The 7,859-nt window shown below is 41.4% G+C and overlaps 1 long non-coding RNA gene across 2 annotated transcripts; it reads left to right on the forward strand.

Moving 5' to 3' along the window:
• The first annotated feature begins 238 nt into the window (after nucleotides 1-238).
• On the forward strand, nucleotides 239-7,137 carry LOC123001672 (uncharacterized). 2 transcript variants are annotated; one of them, XR_006410809.3, is made up of 3 exons: nucleotides 239-464; nucleotides 1,568-1,636; nucleotides 5,682-7,137. It is a non-coding gene; the product is annotated as an uncharacterized LOC123001672 (long non-coding RNA). The 2 variants fall into 2 exon arrangements; XR_006410808.3 differs by lacking the exon at nucleotides 5,682-7,137 and adding an exon at nucleotides 3,756-4,163.
• The last annotated feature ends 722 nt before the right edge of the window (nucleotides 7,138-7,859 follow it).

Consider the following 7,859-nt stretch of genomic DNA (forward strand, 5'->3'; position numbering starts at 1 on the left):
AAAGAAAGAAAGAAAGAAAGAAAGAGAGAGAGAAAGAGAGAAAGAGAGAAAGAAGATGAGTTCCTAAGCCTGTGGAGCTGAGGACCAGATTCCAGGCCATGCTGCTCTGGCGGAGTGTGTGGGAGTGGAAGGCGACTTGGCAGCCAGCCTGCAGGCTGATAATGTCCCAGCCCTGCCTTGTGCTTCTGTGAAAATGAAACCCTGTTCATAAATAGAAGGAAGACACAGACACAAATAGCGATAAGCATCATAATGGATGTTTACAAGTAAGTGATATCGGGGCTCAACAGAGGAGAAGATTCAATTGGTTCTGAGTCTGCAAAGCCTTAATGGAGAAGCTGCCATTTGAGATGGCCCTAAAACGATACAGCAGTTTCTACAGGCAAAGATGGAGAGGGAACGTGTCCAGACAGAAGGAACAGTTGGGCTCTGATGTTCCATTTGCAGAGAGCAAGACTGCTTGGGTAGGTACAATGGTTGTTCGGTCCATGATGTATTATGTTCTGGAGGAGTGGGGAAGCCTTTTGCTGGAGGGCTACCTGGCTTTATCCTGAATGTTGTCCAGGGGCTTTTCTGAGAGCCTGTATCTTTCCTTGGTCACTCCTCAAAGCTGTGTAATCTGGGGAGAAGAGGAAAAGCAGAAGCTACTAGAAACTAAGAAACATATAACTCAACTGCTTCATGAAGGAACTTGCCGAAGAAGTAGATGTAACAGAAATGATTTTAACCAGTGGCGGAGTCAGGTGTGAACGCCTTATCATATTTCCAGCCATAGGATGGCAGTTACGATGATGGATCTGGGGAGGTTTGTGTCGATTTAGGGAAAGAACCAAGTCATTCACTGAATTCCTCTGGCTCAATTGTTAAGAGATTTGGGAATTTCAGCTTGGATCTGCTTTGAGAGCAAGATATGAGGTGAAAGATTGAGTGGAAGAAAACTCTGGCTGCAATTCTCAAATCTTATTTTTTTAGAAGATTTATTTATCCATTTGGGGAGGGGGAGGGGCAGAGGGAGAGGGCAAGAGAGAACCTCAAGCAGACTCCACGCTGAGCGCAGAGCCCCACGTGGGGCTTGATGTCACAACCCTGAGATCACGACCTGAGCCGAAACCAAGAGTCGGACGCTTAACCCACTAAGCCACCCAGGTGCCCCTGAAACTCTCAAATTCTTAAAGGACCTTCCAAGTATTTCCTTTGGTTTCTTCATTCATCTTCAGAGGGAAATAGTGTAGACCAAGAATGGAGAATCTATCCTCTGAAGTCAGACCATGGGGTTCAAACCTTGCTCTGCCACTTACTAGCTACATACACTTGGGCAATTTCCTTAACCTCTCTGAGCTTTGGTTCCCCCCGGTACAAAATGGCATCATAGTAATGCCTACCTCAAGAGTCCTCACATGAACGGGGATGATCTGTGTCTGGCATAGAGCTGTTATTATTTCAGGAGAGGGAAGACAGCCAGGGTGATACTGACTGCCTGTGAGACTTTGAGCAATTAGAAGTAGAGATTCTACAAGAGCTGACGGGGGGACAAGAGCGCATATGACGCCAGACTCTTACCTTGCAGGTGGCAAAACAGAGCCAAAGGCCATGGAGACTTTTCATCGCTGCATGAGGACCAAGACGATACTGCTGGGTAGGGTTCTTGTAATTGCTCAGTACCCATTTTATTAACAGCCCCCCCTTCTAGAAAAATCCCTGGGTTTCTGAGCACTAGAGTACCAATCATGATGGTGCAGATTGAAACCCTAAAAAACTCATGACCCCTGGCTTTTTCCTTTTCAGCTTCTCTTCAGTGGCTACCTTCAGACTTTCACTTCTAACCCCCCCCCCCCGCCCGGTGCAAAACAATCATTCAAGCCATGGATGCTTTCGCTGTGTGCCCTCTCTGTAAACCACTCTGTGTTGGCTATACTCTTCACCTCTTCTCACTTGGCCTCCCTTGCCCTCCTGAGCTTTCCTGCTCTTTTCCATGAAGGACAGAAGTACACACAGGGTCAAATGCAGGGGTGAGGGCTTGAAATCTAAATAGCAACCATTGGATTTGGTAACACGGAAGTCTTCGATCAGTACCCAATTCCCGGCATCTTATTCATTCTGCCACCAATGGGGGCTTTGGCTAAACTCCCGGAATTCCCTTTGCTGTGTAACATTGGCTCTGCAATGTTGCCATGTGAGTGGCTCAAAACCATATTTCTGGGTCCCTGGTGGCTCAGTAAGTGAAGCGTCTGCCTTTGGCTCAGGTCATGATCCCACAGTCCTGGGATTGAGCTCCGCGTCGGGCTCCTTGCTCAGCAGGGAGTGTGCTTCTCCCTCTCCCTCTGTGTGGACTCTTTCTCTTTCTCACAAAAATAAACAAATAAAAATCCTTAAATTAAAAAATCCACCATATTTCTATCTGAACTTTGCATCACGTCACTTCCCTTGCTGTTCTCTGGGGAATGATACCTCTGTCTACCCCGGTGCTCAGCTGGAGGAAAACGCATGTCTGGGGATTATTTTAGTTTCTTTCCCCCACCTTACGTTCCACATCAACTCATGCTCCTGCTTGTTCAGCTTGAGAATGTCTTCGCTTCCTCCCCTTCTTCCAGCCCCACTGTGAGGTCCTCATCTGCAGGATGACCTCTATTAATAGGTGTTTTGCCCATCTCTTTCTTCTGTAGTGGCTTCAATAAGCCACCTTTACCCTCTTCCTAAGTACTCTTTGCAAACACAAGATGGATCCTATCCCTCACTGTGCAAATGCCCTGTGGCTCCCTATAGCTCACCTATGTGGATGAAATGTCTGTTCTTTGGCAGGGTCTACAAGCCTTTTGATGTGATTCTTGCCCCCTTGGGCAGTTTTAATTATTGTTCCCTTGCCCAAAATGTTATAGTTCAGGAATAAGGTAGTCTTAGAGATTCTTAGAGATAATGTGCTCCTGCAAAGCTCTGGAATTTTGTGCATTAATTTACTTTCTCCAGAATGGTATTTACTCTTCATTCCCACAGGTCTGCTGGCAAATACCCGGGTCTTTATATACTTGCCTGCAGAGTTCCTCTGTTTTCAATGGAGAAAACTTACGATCATCCCTCTTCTTTCTTTCTGCTATATTTCAGACTTTCTTGAAGGAACTAAGTTGTCTTATTTTTTAAAAATATTTATTTATTTGAGAGAGAGAGAGAGGGCGTGAGCACACATGAGCAGGAGGGATAGAGGGAGAGGAAGAGAGAGAATCCCAAGCAGATGCCATGACGAGCGCAGAGCCCCACGTGACTCGATCTCATGATCCTGAGATCATGACCTGAGCTGAAATCAAGACTCGGACGCTTCACCGACTGAGCCCCCCAGGCACCGCTAAATTGCCTTCCTTGCTTTACATGCATGCATGAAGTTCCTCGTTTAACATTGCACATGCTGACGCAGGGAGGGCTCCTTCCTTTGAAATCAAACCTAGCTCAGTACACCATATCTCAATAAAATTTGACTGGGCAAATAAATGCAATCTGGTGCCACTGGTTGGCCTGTCCACCCAGTTAGTGGATCACGGGCTCCCCAAGTCACTGGGAGAACTAAAAAATACCGATTCCTGGTATTTCTGAGTTAGAACCCAAGACACAGATTTCTAACAGGCTCCCCCGTTGATTCTAAAGCAGCCACAGAAGACATTTGGGGGTCACTAATCCCAACCATCTTAGATGCATGAATGTTCTTCTCTGACTCTAGAAGACACCTGGTTCTCATCTTCCTCCAGTTAAAAATCTTTTGTTTCCAGCACCAAGAGTCGATGACATCACAGACATTGAACTGGCAATGTTGCAACTATCCACAGACAATTAGCCACTGTTAGCACTCACATCTCCATGATTTGATGGGTATTCCAGCAGTTCATTCACGTTCTGGCCCTCTGAGCTTTTGTTATGTGTCATGTAGTCTTGGGATGGCCCAGCAGATGGCAATACGACCTCAGGAAATGACTTTGGGGGGGCGTGATTCATGGGAGTGGCCACGAGGTGGCAGCATTGCACGGAGTTCTGATTTCACTGAAGGCTGCAAATCCTTTCAGTTGATGAGCACTGGGCGTTATATGCAACTGATGAATGGTTGAACACTACATCTGGAACTAATGATGTACTATGTGTCGGCTAATTGAATTTAAATAAAAGAATGTGATCAAGTACAAGAAGAAGAAGAAGAAGAAGAAGAAGAAGAAGAAGAAGAAGAAGAAACTCATACCCCTAATTGATTTAGAAGCAAGCTTTACCTTCCTAGGATGCTAGAAGTGAATGTTTCAAAGACTGCATACACAGAGTGATTTGTGTTGTTTCAGATAAAACAGTATATCCTTAATTACGTAATACCTGGGATGTGGACAGAAACTCTTTATCGCTGTGTTTTCTTGCAAAACGAAAACTCTCCATGGATAGAAGGGCACACAATACATCTTAATCCATCATTAGTGACTTAAGGTGAAGGCCCGAAGCAGGTTCGAAAGGTTTTGTGAGGTCTTGAAGGATTTGTACTGCACAGGGGTGTGGCAAAACCCATTCCCCAGGGGGTTGCTCCATGCAGAGAGGTCTGAGGACCTCAGGGGTTGCAGATCTCCTGTAAAGCAGTCTGGCAGCTCTCCGCCAGCATCCAAGGCTCCCAGACACCGCTGTGGGCTCAGCCCTCCCTGAAACTCCAGGTTTCAAGATCTGTTTGCTTTTTTTATTTTTTCAATGTGGAGTCTCTCAATTCTCCAATATTGGCAACGAATTCAAATAATCTACATCAGATTCACCACAGCATTTCACTTTGGGTTTTCTCCCGGGAGAAGCATGCTTAAATAATCTTCAGAACATTTGTCACTAACAGAGAATGCAGATTTCTATGAAAGTAGTATTTTCTTCAACGAGAGTCCCCAGAAGAAGTAGTTACTATTTGAATTTTTAAATAGTGTTAGAACTGCTCCCTTAGGTTATTTTTACTGGCTTTATTGGCAGGGAAATCATGCTTCTACTTGTGCCATAGAAATATTTTCATAAATAATAATTGCCATTAATTTCTATGTGACATTTAATTTTTTTGTCTATATTGGACATTTATTTGTTATTTTTACTGATTATGAAAGTCATACATGCCCTTTGGGAGCAGGAAGTGGGGGGACCTCAAACACTATATAAACGCTTTATAAGCCATAAAAAATAGAAAAATCAATGTCTCCTCACAGCGCTCCCCTCCCAGTACATCATGGTGACAGCATTGTGTGTGCTTTTACAGACTTTTTTCTATGCATATCAAAATGTCAATAGGGGATAAAAATGCAAATCTAAGTTTTGATAGTTCGCGTTACCAAAAATGTATGATGCTGGTTTGAAGACCACTTTTTCACACAATAATATCATTTGAAGAATGGATTAATTTATTGACTGGATTGTTCTTGGAAGTCACCATCCATATCAGACAGAACAAGCCTGTGTTCAAATTACAGTCCCACTGTTTATGATAGTGACAGATGACATCCTAATCTTCTTTCTGTCTTTAATGGAAACATTTCTGGTTTCTCACAACTGAACATAAGGCTGGCTTTGGTTTAGTATATGTAATATTTTTAATACATTGGGGAAGTATTCACCTACTTCTGTTTTTTTTTTTTTTTATAAAAAGGACCGATTTTATTTTTTTATTTTTTTTAAGATTTTATTTATTTCTTTGACAGAGAGAGAGAGACAGCCAGTGAGAGAGGGAACACAAGCAGGGGGAGTGGGAGAGGAAGAAGCAGGCTTCCCGCTGAGCAAGGAGCCCGACGTGGAGCTCGATCCCCGGACCCTGGGATCACACCCTGAGCCGAAGACAGACGCTTAAGGACTGAGCCACCCAGGCGCCCCAGGATCGATTTTATTTTAAATCATGAATGGACATCGGCTCTTATTAAAGTGCTGCTTTGTTGTCTGCTGAGATATTTACTTTCTTGACCTTATAATATGGTTGGTGATTTTAATAGATTTTCTTTTAATGATCTATCCTTGTATCTTGGTGCAAACCTTACTTACTGTAGCATATTTTTCTTATGATGCTCTACGTAAGTCTCTCTTGTAGGATGTGGGATTGAGCCATGCTTTTCTTTTCCTTCCTAAGATTTGGTTTTATTGTTATGCTGGTCTTACAAAAATGATTTTGAATGTGTTTTTCATTTTTCTCTGGAATATTTAAAATAGTGTCCACATAATCTTTTATTTGATAAAGGGATAAGAATTTATACCATTAAGCCTGGTGTTTTCTAGGATGAAGCTCTTTGACAACTTTCTTAGATTAGTCTCGTTTTAAAGCCAACCCCCTTTCCACTCCCATAATTCTACTATGTGGCCAGGATTGAGATCTCTATCTCTTCTTGGGTCAGTTTTAATAATATGTGTGTGATACACATGTATCTGTTAATATGTGTATGTTCTGTCCATATATGTATCTATGTTTAGTTACTTTTTTTACATATTGCTGAATATATTCTTTTCCAAATCAGATTTGTCCAGGTTAATCTAGTTCTAAATATAGAACCAGCTCTGGGCTTGATTTATCATTTTTAAAATTTTCTACTTTATTACTTTCTCATTGGCTTTATTAAATCTCTCTTCTTTCCTTATGTCAATTTTTGCCTTTGTCTTGTTCAGTTTGAAATTCGCTTTCAGAGTTCATTTACTTTTTTCACTTTTGTATTTAGTACTGTACGTGTACAAATATAAATTTGTCTCTGTACACAGCTTTAGCCAAATTCTAGGGTTGCCGTTTTTATTTTCTTAATATTTTGGAATTTGAGGCCCACTATTCTCACTTTTTAGTAATCTAAGATAAAGATCAATTTTTAAAATTACTGGTTCAAAATATATTTGAACAACCCTCAGTTTGGTTCCCGGAGTGAGCACTGGGTGTTATACGAAAGTAATGAATCGCTGAACACTACATCAAAAACTGATGATGAGGGGCGCCTGGGTGGCACAGCGGTTAAGCATCTGCCTTCAGCTCAGGGCGTGGTCCCCGCGTTATGGGATCGAGCCCCACATCAGGCTCCTCTGCTGAGAGCCTGCTTCTTCCTCTCCCACTCCCCCTGCTTGTGTTCCCTCTCTCGCTGGCTGTCTCTATCTCTGTCAAATAAATAAATAAAATCTTTAAAAAAAAAACTGATGATGTACATATATGGCTAATTGAACATAATAATTAAAAAATCATTTACAAGGCAAATATATTGAATATATATATTCAAGATATATTTTCTGTGCTACTTTATTGCATTATTTATATATAGTCATTGCTTTTTGTTTGTTTGTTACTTCTCCTTTTAATTATATCTTGCAGATTTTGCTTCAGTATTGTGGTATTTCATAATTTGGTACATAAAGATCTATGCTCAATATACCTGCAAGATATATTATAATTTACCATTATAAAATATACTTTTAATGCTTACTGTTTCTCATCTGGTAATAAGCTGAGATTATTTCTTTCTTTTGGTTGTGTTTTTTTAAACCTTCAGCTGGGTGTCTGCTTGTTGTTATGTTTTCAACATTTCTTATTGATTTCAATTGGCCTATGTTTCTTATATAACTTAAATATTTCAGTTTTCATCATAGATGTAATCTGAAAGATTTAAAAAAGTGTTCACCAAACTTTTATTTAGTAATGTAACAAATACCTTTGCTCTAAATAAAAAAGAATATTGGGTAAAGCATATATTCATTAATGACACAGGGAAATGAGGTTCGGGGTTAAGTGGCTAATAAAAATGTCCCAAATACCTAAGCATTAATTCTACTAAGGAAATCATTGCTACCATTGCTATTTACCCCATTCCCACCCAGTCTTCAGAGAGAGAGAGAACTAGAGAAGAGCTTACCTGCCTTTT

This window comes from Ursus arctos, unplaced genomic scaffold (assembly GCF_023065955.2).
Source record: "Ursus arctos isolate Adak ecotype North America unplaced genomic scaffold, UrsArc2.0 scaffold_28, whole genome shotgun sequence".
NCBI classification, from domain to species: Eukaryota; Metazoa; Chordata; class Mammalia; order Carnivora; family Ursidae; genus Ursus; species Ursus arctos.